Source organism: Equus asinus, chromosome 16 (genome assembly GCF_041296235.1).
Source record: "Equus asinus isolate D_3611 breed Donkey chromosome 16, EquAss-T2T_v2, whole genome shotgun sequence".
Taxonomy (NCBI): domain Eukaryota; kingdom Metazoa; phylum Chordata; class Mammalia; order Perissodactyla; family Equidae; genus Equus; species Equus asinus.
In genome coordinates, this window is record NC_091805.1 from 849,667 (window position 1) to 863,868 (window position 14,202).

Sequence of the window (14,202 nt, forward strand, 5' to 3'; positions counted from 1 at the left end):
AGGGGGAAGCAGAGCAGCGTTTCTGGCCCCACCCTGTCTTCTGGAAGCTGTGGGTCACTATGGGTGCTTGTGCCAGACTGAGGAGTGTTCAGATGCTTGTGTGGACTGTGCTGGTGGGTGGGGCTTCTTTGCCGGGACTGAGCTGGGGCCACCCCTTGGGGCCTCAGGGGCATGGCAGGCTCCTCCTCCCCGCTGGGAAAGTGATCACAGGTGGGCTAAGGGCTGCCACTACCTCTTCCTACAGTTGCCCCAGGGCACGCTCCCTCTTTCAGGGCTCGGCAGTACGATGGGTGCTCACATGGGCCTGCAGTGCACTTTCCCCAGCCTGTAGATCTACTGCTATCTCTGCCTGAGGTCCTTCCCCCCAGCCGCTGTGCTTGGCGGGTGGGGCTTCCTCATGGGGACTGAGCCAAGGCCACTCCTTAGAGCCATGGGGGCATGGTGGGCTCCCTCCCCCCACCAGGAAAGTGATCACGAGCAGGCTAAGGGCTGCCACTGCCCCTTCCCACAGTCACCCAGGGGCACGTTCCCACTTTCGGGGTGCTCGTGCCAGCCTGGAAAGTGTTCATGCACGTGCACAGGGCTGCTAGGGGAGGGCAGGACGTGCTCACCTATCTCCACCACTTCCTGGGTGACCAGCACATCCACCCTCAGATGTACAGCTGCAGGGGTCTCTCTGTGTGGGCTTCCTCCATTGGTCAGTGAATGTCCATTTAGTTGCAGCTCAAAAGGGGGAGAGACAAAGGGAGCAGCTCTCTTGCCATGTGGCTGACGTCACTCGTATGCAGGTTTCTTAAAGATGGAATCTACGTGCTTGACTTCCTCCTTCCATCCTTTTCTTTAACCTTTTTATTATGAATTAAAATGTATATATCTAAAACATATCACTAAACAAAAACATATAAGATCTACACACACAGTGCAATGACGTGTGCAAGTAAACAGGTGTGACACCACCACCCAGGCCAGGAAATAGAACAAGAGCCGTCTCCTACAAACTCCTCTCTTGGCCCCTCCCAAACACTACCCAGCATTGTCCTGATTTTTAAGATATGACTTTCTTGCTTTCCTTTATAGTTTTATCACCCAAGTATGTATCCCTAAGCACCATAGTTTGGTTTTGCTTATTTTTTCTTTTTGGTACATTATATAAATTGGATCACATACAAAATATTCTTTTGTGTTTGGTTTCTTTTGAGCAATATTATGTTTGTGATCTTGATTGATTTTGCTGCAGGTGGCTGCAGCTCATTCATTGTTCGCTGCTATGCTAAAAGTGTGAATAGGGGACGGCCTGGTGGTGCAGTGGTTAAGTTTATGGGCTCTGCCTCAGCAGCCTGGGGTTCACAGTTTCGGATCCTGGGTGCAGACCTAGCTCCACTCATCAAGCCATGCTGTGGCAGCATCCCACATAAAGTAGAGGAAGATGGGCACAGATGTTAGCTCAGAGCCAATCTTCCTCACCAAAAAAAAAGTGTGAATACATGACAATTTCATTCATCCAATTCATGGGTGACAGACATTTGAATAATGTTGCTATGAACTTCCTTACACACATTTCTTAGAGCCGCTTTTCTGTTGGATCCAAGCCTAGAGAGTAATTGTGGGTCATCAGGTGTCTTACGTGTAACATTAGTCGTAATGCCGGCTGTTTTCCCTGGTAGCTGCGTCGACTCCACTTCCAGCAGCAATGTGGAAGAAGTTATCTGCTGCACATTCTCACCTACAGTTGGTTTTGTAGTCTATTAATTTTAGCCCTTCTGATGTGTGTGTGATATCTTATTGTGGTTTTCATTTTTATTCCCTCATGGCTATCGGGCACGTTTTATATATTTTTTGACTGTTTGAATATCCTCTTTTGTGAAGGGCCTTGTTCAGGCCCAGGTGCCAGATGTGTCATCTTCTTTTTTAAACCATAAGAGTTATTTTTACTGTTATCAGTTTCGTCTGTTAGAAATATCTTCAGTAGCTCCATTTCCACTCTCCCAACGGTTTCTTCAGAGCAAAAGAAGTTCTTAATTTTATATAACCCATAATATCAATATTTCTCTTTAATGTCTGTGCTTTATTTTGTTTGCTTAAGAAAATTTTCCCTACCCTTGCATTATGCCCCATGATCTCCAAGGGGCTCCGCTGTTTTATCTCTCTCTTTTGGAACTGCAGCCGCCTGGAATTCACGCATCTGCATTTGGTCTGGTGTGAAGCAGGAAGTCATCTCTTATTTTCCACAAGCACAGCCCACTGGCCCTGTTTGGGAAAGGACTGCCCTGAAGCTGTGTCTTCATTTTGAATCAAGAATCCACGTGTGCGTGGGTCTCTTTCGGGGACCCCTGCTCCCCGTTTTATCCAGGTGTCAGAGCTGCACCATTTCTGCAGTCCTCATGTCCAGCACAGCAGGTCCTCCCACAGCTCTTCTTCATCAAGGGTCTGCGCTCTTCTGGGCCATTGGCGTGAACATGTGCATTTAGAATCATCTTCTCAAGTTCTATTTTAAAAATCCTGTTGGAATTTTAATTGAGAATACATTGAACCTATAGATCATTTTGGAGAGAAATAACATACTTATAATGTCGATTGTCTGATTACAAACATGGTATCTCTCTCCTTTTATCTAGGAAATTTTTACACAATATCATTGTTTTCTTGAGGTTTATTCCTGAGTATTTGAGAGTTTTGATATTAAAAGAAAATATTTTTTAAATTTCATTTTATAATTGTTTGAGGCTGGCATTTAGAAATGCGATGTTTTTGTATATTGATCTTGTACCCAGTGATCTGCTCAGCTCACTTATTAATTCTAGTAATTGATAGATAGTTTGGATTTTCTACATACCCAATCACATCACACACAAGTCACGAGAGTTCTTGTCTTCTTCCCAGTCCTTACACATCTCCGTCCTTCTGTGGCCTCGGTGCACGAGCTGGGTCAGAGGTGGCCACAACAGTCATCCTATGCTGTCCCCACCCTCAAGGATTTTAACATCAGGATGGGGTTTGCTGTTGGATTTTGGTAGCTGCTCTTTTCCTCACTGAGGAAGTTCCTCTGTAGTCCTGGTTTGTAGAGTGATTTTAAATCATAAATGGACATGGAGTTTCACCAGATGCTTCTCCTGCATGTATGTAGGGACCACAAGATCTGTCTCCTCTGTTCAGTTAATGCAGTATATTCGTTGAGTTCTTAACATGAAACCAACCTTGAATTCCTGGAATAAACCCAAATTGGTCATGATTTATTACACTTTTATATATCGCTGAATTTTCTCTGCCAGCGTTTTGTTTAGAATTTTTACATCTGTGTTCATGAGAGAGATCGGCATATAATTTTATTTTCTTAATCTATCCTCATCCAGTTTTCTTATCACAGTAATGCTGGCCTCATAGATCAAGTAGGGTAAGACTCTCCCTGTCTCTATTTTCTGGAAGAGTTTTTGGAAGACTGGCAATATTTCCTCTTCAAACGATAGGTAGAATTTGCTGGGAACGCCATCTAGTTCTAGATTTTCCTTGTAAAGAGGTTTTTAATCATGGATTCAATTTCTCTAATAATTATCAAACTATTTACTCTCTCTGTTTTTACTTTTGTCTCATTTTGATAAGTTGTGTTTCTCAGGGAATTTGTCTGTTTCATCCAAACTTTCAAACATATTTGCATGAAGTTATTCTTGTTACCCGTTCATCAAATGTTTACTGTGTGTAGTATCTGTGATCAGGTCCCCTCTCCAATTGCGACATTAGTTACCCACGTTTTCTGTTTTATTTTGTTTCCCTGATCAGCCTCGGGGGTCTTTATCAACTTTTCAAATTAATTCTTGGCTCTGTTGATCCTTCTACTCTATGTGTTTTCTATTTCCTTTGTTCTGCTCTTCTCTTTATTATTTCCTACCTTCTGTTTTATTTCAGTTTAATTTGCAGCTCTGTTTCTAAATTATTGAAATAGACGATCAGCTTGTGGATTTTCAGCCTTTCGTCTTTCCAGATATATGCATTCAAAGACACAGATTTTCCTCAAAGCGTGGCGTTAGCTGTACCCACAAGTTGTGATATGTATTTTTCATTATTTTTCAGTTTAAATTATTTTCTAGATGCCATTGGCATTTCCTCTTTGAACTCTGGGACTAGAGAACTATATTTATTAATTTTCAGATGTTTGGAGATTTTCCAGTTATCTCTTTGTTATGGGTTTCTAGCCTAATTGCACAGAGAGAAATCTTTTGAAAAGTTTTTAATGTTTCCTTATGGCCTAGGAGTTTTGCACGTGCTTGGGGAAAAAAAAATGTGTATTTTGCCATTATTGGTTGTTTTGTTCTATGTAAGTCCATTAAATCAAATGCGATCGTAATATTGCTGGAATCTTCTATATTCTTACTGATTTTTGGTCTGCAGGTTCTATTAGATATTGGAAGTGACTATTAGAATTTCCCATTATGATTATGAGTCAGTCTCTTTCACCTGTTAGTTTTGTCAATCCTTGCTGTATATGTTTTTGTGCCTGTTGTTAGGAACAAACTTCCTGTGAACTAACTCTCTTATCAGTGCAAGTGTCTCCCTTCCTCTAGGATGCGCTATAAGCAGCATAAAGAGCTCAGCTAGGGGCTGGCCCTGTGGCCAAGTGGTTAAGTTCGTGCGCTCCGCTGCAGGCGGCCCAGTGTTTCGTCGGTTCGAATCCTGGGCGCAGACATGGCACTGCTCGTCAGATCACGCTGAGGCAGCGTCCCACATGCCACAACTAGAGGAACCCACAACGAAGAATACACAACTATGTACCGGGGGGCTTTGGGGAGAAAAAGGAAAAAATAAAAATCTTTAAAAAAAAAAAAAAAGACATTTTAAAAAAAAAAAAAAAAGAGCTCAGCTAGAGCAATTTGCGTTTGGCTGGGACCTGTATTATGTGTACTTTTCCTCCCCACCTTTTCTGTGTGTTACGCTTATGCATGTCTCTCATAAACACGTTGAGCACAGGAGTGTTAGAGTTTGTGTCTCGTCCCGCCTGACGCTGGGATCCTCAGGGTCTGTTTCTGTTGCCTGTTGGTCTGCTTAGTTTTCATTCCTGTCTTCTTATCTCCTCATCTGCCCACTCGTTTTCTTTCCTTACAATATGACAGTGATTGTATTTGAAAATATGTCCACAGAGTTAATTTGAGGCCTAGGGGGACATTACCTTCCCCAGAGAGGAGATACATTTGTCTCTGCCCTCAACCATAATCCCTTCAATCCAGTTTAAAGAGGATTCAGAACCGGCCTTCGTCCTGGCTGGGCCTCTATTTCTGGCCCACCCATGCTGTCAGGACCCAGACCTTCCCTGGGCCGTAACCCAGGACTCCAGGCCTTGGCAGGCCCCGATCTCCAGTGTCTCCCTCCCTTGGCCCGCCCCTCAGCTGCCCTGTCTGGAACTGGGAAAGGAGGCCCAAGGGCTCACTTCCCTCTGGGGCCTTGCTCTGCTCTGGGTCCCAGCCTGGTCCTTCTTCACTCCTCATTAGTTCCCCAGTGCCTGGAAGCAGACATTGTTTCATTTTCATCAGCTTTCCTCATTGTCCTCAGTGAGACGATCAGTCCAAATTAGCTTGTCCTCCATTACTAGATAGATGTGCAAGTCCGCTCCTTTTGTTTTGTTTTTGTCATGTAAATAATAATTTATATTATTTTCTTATTATGCTTCATTATGATGATTGCTTTCTTATTGTGAAAGTTATACATTCCCACTGTCAAAAATTTTTTAAAATATAAACATAAAAAAGAAGAAAATAAAAATCACTTATAATTTCACCCTTCTGAAATATATTTCCTACTTGTCCTTTTTCTATGAATACAAACACTAACAAAAATGAGATCACACTGTACTTATTTTACAGTAGAATTTATTCATTAAATATATCACAACAGGGGCTGGCCCTGTGGCCAAGTGGTTAAGTTTGTGTGCTCTGCTTCGGCGGCCCAGGGTTTTGCCAGTTCAGATCCTGGGCATGGACATGGCACCACTCATCAAGCCAAGCTGAGGTGGCATCCCACATAGCACAGCCAGAAGGACCGACAACTAAAATATACAACTATGTACTGAGGTGCTTTGGGGAGAAGAAGGAAAAAAAAAAAGACTGGCAACAGATGTTCACTCAGGGCCAATCTTCAAAAACAAAAATATATTTTTATATATATATATCTCACAACATCTTGATAGCTTTATGGTATTCTAGTGTAGAATTCTATATGTATATATCACGCTTCACTTAAACAATTCTCAAGAATTGGATATGAGAACTTTTCTCATTATTCATCATTATAAAACCACTTCCACAAACATTATTTCATCAAATATTACAACAGTTTGTGATTATTTCCTTAGGATAAATTCCTAAAAGTGGAGCTGCTGGTCAAAAGACAGAAGGTGGCGCATATATACGGCCAGGTTGCCCTGCAGCAGAGCATCCTCCAGGTAGACTTCTGCCAATGCTGTCTGAGAGCGAGATTGCTCAAATCCTAAATTGGACCAGAACTTCTGAGCAATTGTTTCCTTACCAACATGGGCAAGATTTACCATTTTAAAGCAATTTTTAAAAGCATTCTAAATGTCCGCTGTCCTGCCCTCTGCCATCGTGGTGACTCTGATTTCTTCCTGGGTCTGTGAGATCAGCCACCAGCCTGGGGATCAGAGGTATTTGGGAGCTTAGAGTTGGAGACCAACCGCTTCCTCTCAGGGGGGCCTGCGCCAAAGCTGGTTCACTGAGGATCACCAGGGATGACGAGTGACCCAGCCCTCCCACGGCCAAAGCAGGCTCCTGCTTCTGGTTGGCACCCACACTCGCTCTGCTAAAAAGCAGGCAACATGAATGGACAGAAAACCGCTCTCTGGTGACCCAGAGATTAGCATAATATCTAAGCAACTCTGAAGTAAGCCGGCTTTGGGTTGAATTCCCCCGTGCCTACAGAGTGAAGCCCAAAGTCGCCAAGAAGCCCTCCTGAGATCGGACCCTTGCCCACCTCTCCCGCCAAGACTCCCTCCTGCCTGGCCTGACACCTGAGCAGCCAGCAACACTGGGCTCCTCTCAGTTCCCACAGAGCCAGGCTTGGCTCTTCTCCCTCACACGAGGATGCAGTATTCCTTTGCAGGGGACACCCTTCTCCTAGAATTCATCATCAACTCAACTTACCCTGCAAAATTCAGCTCAAGTGTCCCCTCCGCCAGGACATCTCCCCTTGCTCCCACAGCCCGGCAGAGAGCAACTCCTGTCGCACAGCACTCGTGCGCACCTCCACCTCGGCACCTGTCGCTCTTGTCAGTGTCACCCGTTACATTAAGAACTTGCAATGTCAGGGACTGTGTCTTAATTCTCTTCATACGTTGAACACTACACCTGGGAGAATGCTCTTTAGATTAAGTCTTTTTTGCCCCTCTAGGCATTCTTTCATTCATTCCCCCAAATTCAGGACTTTGTTTTTTTATATATATATATTTTTAAAGATCGGCCCTGAGCTAACATCTGTTGCCAATCTTTTTTTTTTCTTCTTCTTCTTCTTCTTCTTCTCCCCAAAGCCTCCTAGTACATAGTTGTATATTCTAGTTGTGGATCCTTCTGGCTGTGCCATGTGGGACACCCCTCAGCATGACCTGATGAATGGTGCCATGTCCGCACCCGGGATCCAAACTGGCGAAACCCTGGGCCGCTGAAGCGGAGCACATGAACTTAACCACTCGGCAATGGAGCCGGCCCCTAGGACTTTATTTTCATTAAAGAAAATTCAACCTGAAAATCCTGTTCACACTAAGGTAATGGTGGGATTAGCTGCATAACATTCTAGAATGATGACACTGGGAGGGATGTAAGCAACCATAAGCCAAGTTCTTCATCTTTATGCCGAAGGAAATGAATTGCAGGGAGATGAAGGATTCGTCCAAGGTCATGCTGCGTGTTCATGGCCCAATTAGAATGGGAACGCCAGTCTTCTGATTTCTAGACCAATTTGCTTCCCACTAACTTAGGGAGCTTAAGAGCAGCAGCCCAGAGGAGACAGCACTTAAGTCACAGAGGGGAATCTCTGCTGGTGGGATTTCAGGCGCTACGGCCCCGTGCTAGGGAGCTGGCTGGCATCGCTCATCTTAGGCCACACGTGTCCACGTCCACCCATGCTGAGGAAAGGCAACGCTACAATACCAACACGGAGAGAAAAGACGACGCTTCACTATGCATTTTATAAAGAGGGGTTTGCTCTGTGTTCATTTAGCACATCCTCTTTAAGTTGTGGTCTTTTTGAAGGTGGAGAAATAGCAACACTGAACCTCACATGCTTTTTAAACCAGGCATTGATGCAATCTGAGTTTCGAAAGTTTACTTTTCTTGGCCTCTTTACTGTTGCAAAACTACCCTATGGAAAACAGCAGTGTCTGTTTCTGAAACGTATTATGACATAAGTTTCTAAGTTAAAATCAAGAAAGACATCTACCTGCCAGCTGCCTTTTATAGCTCCAATTATGTTATTTTAGTTTTATTTCTAAATATTAGAAAATAAAATAGTTAGGAATACCTCATTACTGAGGCTCTGGCCTCACCCAGGGCAGGAGGGTGTAGTGGTAAACGGTGCCGGCTCTGGGGCCAGACTGTCTGAGTTTGGAGCAGCAACTTCTTGCTAACTTTGAGCAAGTAATTAGCATCTCTGTGCCTGGCTCTCTCATCCGGAGAATGGGGATGCTAACAGTACATGTTTCAGATGGCTGTTTTGAGGATTAAATGAGATAATACCTGTAAAGTGCTTAGAACAACACCAGGCATGTGGTAAGGCTTAGAGTTAGTTTTTACAGTAGGGGCAATATAAAGAAATGTAAGCTGAAAATAATCAACAGATCCATCTGGGAGTGAAGGTTAACCAGCCATGCCCCAAACCGCAAGGCTCCTGCTACTGGAATAATTTTACAGAATGGAACACATCCCGATGGACTCCTTATGATATTATGCCACATGAGGCCGTGAAAGAAAACTTGATGAAATGCAGCATTAAATGTGATCACATAACTATCCATAAATTCTGGATTTCCACAAAGCAGTTCTTCCGAACCATAATTAAGGGTTTGAAAGTCAAATGATTTAAGTGCTAGTTTTAATTACCGCTTGGTGAACTTTCCTGTGTTAGAATTGTCACAACTTTCCTTGAGGATTACTCTGAAGCCAGGCGGTACAGTGGGAAATTATTAAGTCCTACTTTGGCGCAGCAATTATCTGCATTACAAGGTTTATGCAATTAGCTGTTTAAGATGTCATTATATTTTGCCATCTGGTACGCAGGAGTTTATGCATATGAACAGGCACGTGTTGAAGTGATTTTCACTATAAGACTTGTTCTCAGCCCAAGTCATCTCTCTAATGAGGGGAAGTCACCGTGCGCTGCACATTAGTGGCAGGTGCACACCATCAAGCTTCATTTTCATCGAAGACCTTCATTTTTCCATTTTAAAGTATTCCGCACAAGTGCTGGAAAATTAATTAGTCGTTTGCAATTGAACAACGCCTGCAGACATGTTCCTTAGCAGTTGGGGGGCACGGCTTCGGGTAGGGCCACCCCCTCCCCGTCACGCGGACGGCTGGCGGGAACCCTCCCGCGGTGCAGAAGGCCAGGGCGCGAACGGCGCGGAGCCTGCCTCCCGCCGCGAGGGAAAGGGCGCCTCGCGGCAGGGCCCCCGGAGCCCCGCGGGGTCAGCACCCCTCGCCCGCTTTCCGCCGAAGGCTCAGCGCAGCGGGCAGGGGGCGCCGCGGCGACCCCCGGAGACCCTGTGCCCGCAGGAAGGCGTGGCCGGCGCGGTCCCGACCCCGGCGCCCCGCCTGGCGCGCCCACCCCAGGCCCCAGCGCGGGCCCCGCCCGGCGCGCATGGCAACGGCGCCCTCTGCCGCGCGCTCCAGCGCCGGGTCAACCCGGAGGCGTTTGGGGGCCGATAAACCGACTCCGCGCGTCCGGCAGCGGCCTCGCGCCGCCGGGAACGAGCCCGGGCTGGGGACGGGGACTCGGCCTGCCCCTGGCGCCGAGGGTCCCCCCGGCGCCCTCCGCAGAGCCCGCGTGCAGGCGAGGTCCCCGGTCTCCGGGGGCAGGAGAGAAGCCCCGATCGGGACGGGCGCGCGGCGCGGGAACGCAGAGGCCCGGCCCCCTCTGCGCCGCTCTGCGGGCGGGTTTGTCCGTACGCCCCGGCCCCGCCCACGCTGCCTCTGAATCGTGACCCTCGCCCCGGGCAAGGGCGCTGCGTCCTGGAGAGCTGGGAGCCGCCAAGGCGAGGACCGGGGCTCTCGGGTTCCCCGGGAAGCGCTGCCCCGCCCCGCCGCGGCTGCCGTCTCATGTCTCCCCCAAACGCCGCAAGGTGGCACGTGTCCGACTTTGCCAGGCCGTGCGCGGGCGGGAGGCCTGGTTCAGCTCCCAGCGTCGTGGAGGGAAGAACCTTCTGACCGTGGGCGCTGTGGGTCTGTGCGGGCCGAGGCAAGAAGGTGGCCCCCCAGCCTTTGGTTTGGGGCTCTGACCGCAGAGGCGCCTCTCGCCTTCCACATTTGGGGCTCAGGGTGACAGCGAGGGGACCATGGCAGGGCAGCCACCAAAGATTTGCAGAAGCCCTGAACGCGGCAGTTCCCGAGAATGAAGCGGGAACCTGCAAGCTGACCAGAGAGAGTAAAATTCAAGAAAGGGATAAATTGGTTTGGTTAAATATTGGGTGTCCGGATAAAGGGTGGGTTCTGATTTTACCCTACTGGCGTCTCAGGACTTCTGTACCTGGGCCTCCTTGCAAGTGAAGAGGTAGGAAGCAGATAGTAAAGTTTGAGAGGATGGTGCTGAGAAAAAAAGAGCGGATCATTGGTGTTGGAAGAGAAGTTTGGACAAGTACATCCAGGGCAGACTGAGAAGGTTGGGGGGCCTGGAATTGAGTGGATAAATTTGGGGCGGGGGGTAGGAAAAGCATGTGCTTTGTGGCCAGACTGGACTAGTCTACATCTTGTCTCTGCCTCTCACAAATTGCAACTGAGTCTCTGTTCCCCTCGGTGAAATGGGATACCTGGACCTCAACATTGTGAGATTACACCAGGTCAAGTGGGACCATGTCCTTGGCCCTAAAGACATTCAGTATTAATGTGGCCCCTTCTTCCCTTTCAACTATTTCAAAATTGTTCCCATGACCTCTGGGCTTCTTCAGGACATCTTTAGGTTTCTCCAGATAAACATGTGGCCTTGCCCTCTTGTTTAAATACGGTCAGCTCTGTTGCCTCCCGGCTCTTCGTGTTCATGCTATACTGCTATCTCTTGTAGCATCTAAGTTCTTTGAAAATACTGAGTTTTACTACAAGCTTCTAGTAATTGACTTTCTGCACACTTATCCCATCAGACTGGTCCATCGAAGGCCAATAAAATGGAACATCCCTTTATTAGCCTCTTACCAGTGGCTTTGGCTGAAAATTCAGCTCTCCTGATCAGAAGCAGCAATCCAGCTTCTCAAACAAGCCCCACACCTGCCTGCTGTAAAAAGCTGTCTCCTTGTATTAAGTATCTGCTTTCCCAGAGCTGAGCCTACACAGAACCACCTCCGACCTGCACTGGCTTGGGAGATACCCATGCTCGGAAGTTCTGGGAAGATCAAGGCTCTGGTTCCACCCAGGAGACTGAGATGAAGAACACTGATGAGTTCCAAAGTTGCCTGTAGATTGGATCCCAGCTCTGCTCTTTCGTCACTAGAAAGAGCCCTGGATTGCTCACTGTTGGGAAGGGTACCAAAAGAAGTAGCTGAGACCTCCGAATATCCACCCACACACACACTTACACGACCGATATGTGTCCCCATGACAGAGAAGCACGAGTCCACATCAGAGAACGACACGAGCGTCTCCAGAGTACAGTGCGGTCCCTTATAAGTGTGTGTGCAGGTGCCTGTGCAAAATGAGGCCGTGAGCTATAGCTCCCACCTTTCCTAAAGTCTTTTCTCACCTTATTCATTTCTATAACTATATCTGAACATGATGAAACGAGTAACACTAAAGTTAGGATGAAGACAGAAATTTCAGGAAGGAAATATGTCAGCCCAACGCTTGAACTTGGGTATATGTTCTTTGAACATTAACCCCATCACTTTGTTATGAGAGAACTAAGGCATGGACCTGGGGAGTGGGACAGAGGGAGAAGTTTCCACCCTAAAGCTTAGTTTACAGGTAAACTCCTGTATTTCTCCATATCTCTGCTGGCACCTAGAACAGTGTGAAACACATAAAATACATTCCACAAGTATGTGCTGGTTTCAACTGGTTTTTTTCACGAAGCCCTCTTCTAATTACCAACTGGTCCCCAAAAGCTGACAATCCAGAGCCACCTGACCTTAAATTTGATAACCTGATGGTGCTGGCTACACAGTGGGCTTTTCCTGCTAATGAATGTCCTTGGCATCTGTTTGAAAATGAAACCCTCTTATACTATTAGAAACACTCTCAGAGTATAGAAGCTGGAGAAGAGACGCATGAGAAGTCCGTGCTCTTGATCGCACACTGGCAAGCAGAAGAGCCAGGGCTGGGCCCAGCAGGGAAAGAGCAAAGTGCCGCAACCCTGAGCCTTCTCCAGTTTAACTCCCAGGCCTTTTGATCTGGTTAGTGATTCCCAGTGGACCTGGAGGTGTTCTGGGTAGGAATGAGGGTTTGACTTCAAGTGACTCCCCTGCGCTCACTGAACCCACCTCTCCTGTTCCCTGAAAAGAGAGCTTGAAGTTCTGCCTCACAGAGGTGTTGTGAGAATTCCTTGAGACTTCATATGTAAAAGGCCTAATATAGCAACCAAGCACATAGTAGGAGCTTCATAAACTGATGTTCAAGGTAGATTCTGAAATACAGATCCAGGGCTGCTGGAACAGGAAAATTTTTGAAAGTAGAAAAAAAATGCACCAGCTAACAGCGTGCATCCCACGTCTTTATTTCCTTGTCTTTAAAATGGAAGTAAGGCATGCCATATAAGATGGCAAAAATTAAATGAGGTCGTAGTAAACTGTGAGTGACCCACAAATATAATGTTACCATTTGCCTGTGAGAAGAGGATTAGCTGGGGAGAGGAGTTATCAAAACGTCCTTATGCCCTAATCAGCTTCTTGGGCCTCGCCGGCCTCTCTACCCCTTCTGAGGCCCTAATCTTCAAGGAACAGAAAGCACGAGCCCAAGTATCATAAGACGGATTTCTTAGGATAAAAGACTGCTTTTCACATTAGAAAAACATAGGAGCTCCTACAAGGCACCTCCGGTGTCTCACCTCCCTGACCTCCATGATTCTCACAAGGACCCTGTCAGACAGGGGGCACTGTCCCCTTTTGAAGGATGAGGACGGCAGCCGCAGAAAGACGAAGCAGCGCGTCCAAGGCCGCGCGACGCCGGCGTCTCCGGAGACCAGCCTGGAGGAGGCGCTGGTTCTCGGTCCCCGGGTCCGCGCTCTGGGAAGGTCGTCCCGGCGCCCTGGGGACCCCGGCTGCTGCCACACACCCGCAGCTGTGCAGCCCGGGGCCGCGTCTCTGCAGGCCCGGCCCGTCCTCCCTCCGGCCATGCGCAGCCGCCTGCAGGTGGCGCCCTGACGGCTCGGGGGACCAGCCTGGGGACCTGCTCCCTGCCGCCACCGCCAGGGCCTTCGGGCCGCCCCCCTCTGCCCCTCCCCTCCTCCCTCCTACCACCTTCCCCTCCCCCTCTGCCCCCTCCCCTCCTCCTCCTCCCCCCCTCCTCCCCTTCCGTCCCCCCTTCCCCTCCCCTCCCCTCTGCCTCCACCCCTCCTCCCTCTTTCTCCCCCTCCCCTCCTCCTCCCCCTCCTCCCCTCCCTCCTTTCCCCTTCCCCCTTCTCCCCCCTCCTCCCCCTCCACCATCCCTCTTCCTTCTCCCCCTCCTTCCTCCTCCCCTTCCCCATCTCCCCCTCCCCTCCCCTTCTTCCTCTCCTTCCCCTCCTCCTCCCCTTCCTTCCCCCTTCCCCTCCCCGCCCCTCCCCTCCTCCTTCCCCCTCTCATCTCCCTCCCTGTCCCCCGCTTCCCCTCCTCCCTCCTCCCTCCTCCTCCCCTCTCCCTCCCCCCTCGGGGGCACACTGGGGGGGATCAGAGCGGGATCTGCGCACTCCCCCAGCCCTCCCCCTTCCGGCCACCGGGGCGAGATGGGGTGCAGTAGGGGAAGGGCGCCCGCAGCCTCCCTGGACCGAACCGGGCCGACGGCGGCTTCCTTGGCGGGGCCTAGAGAGGGCGGC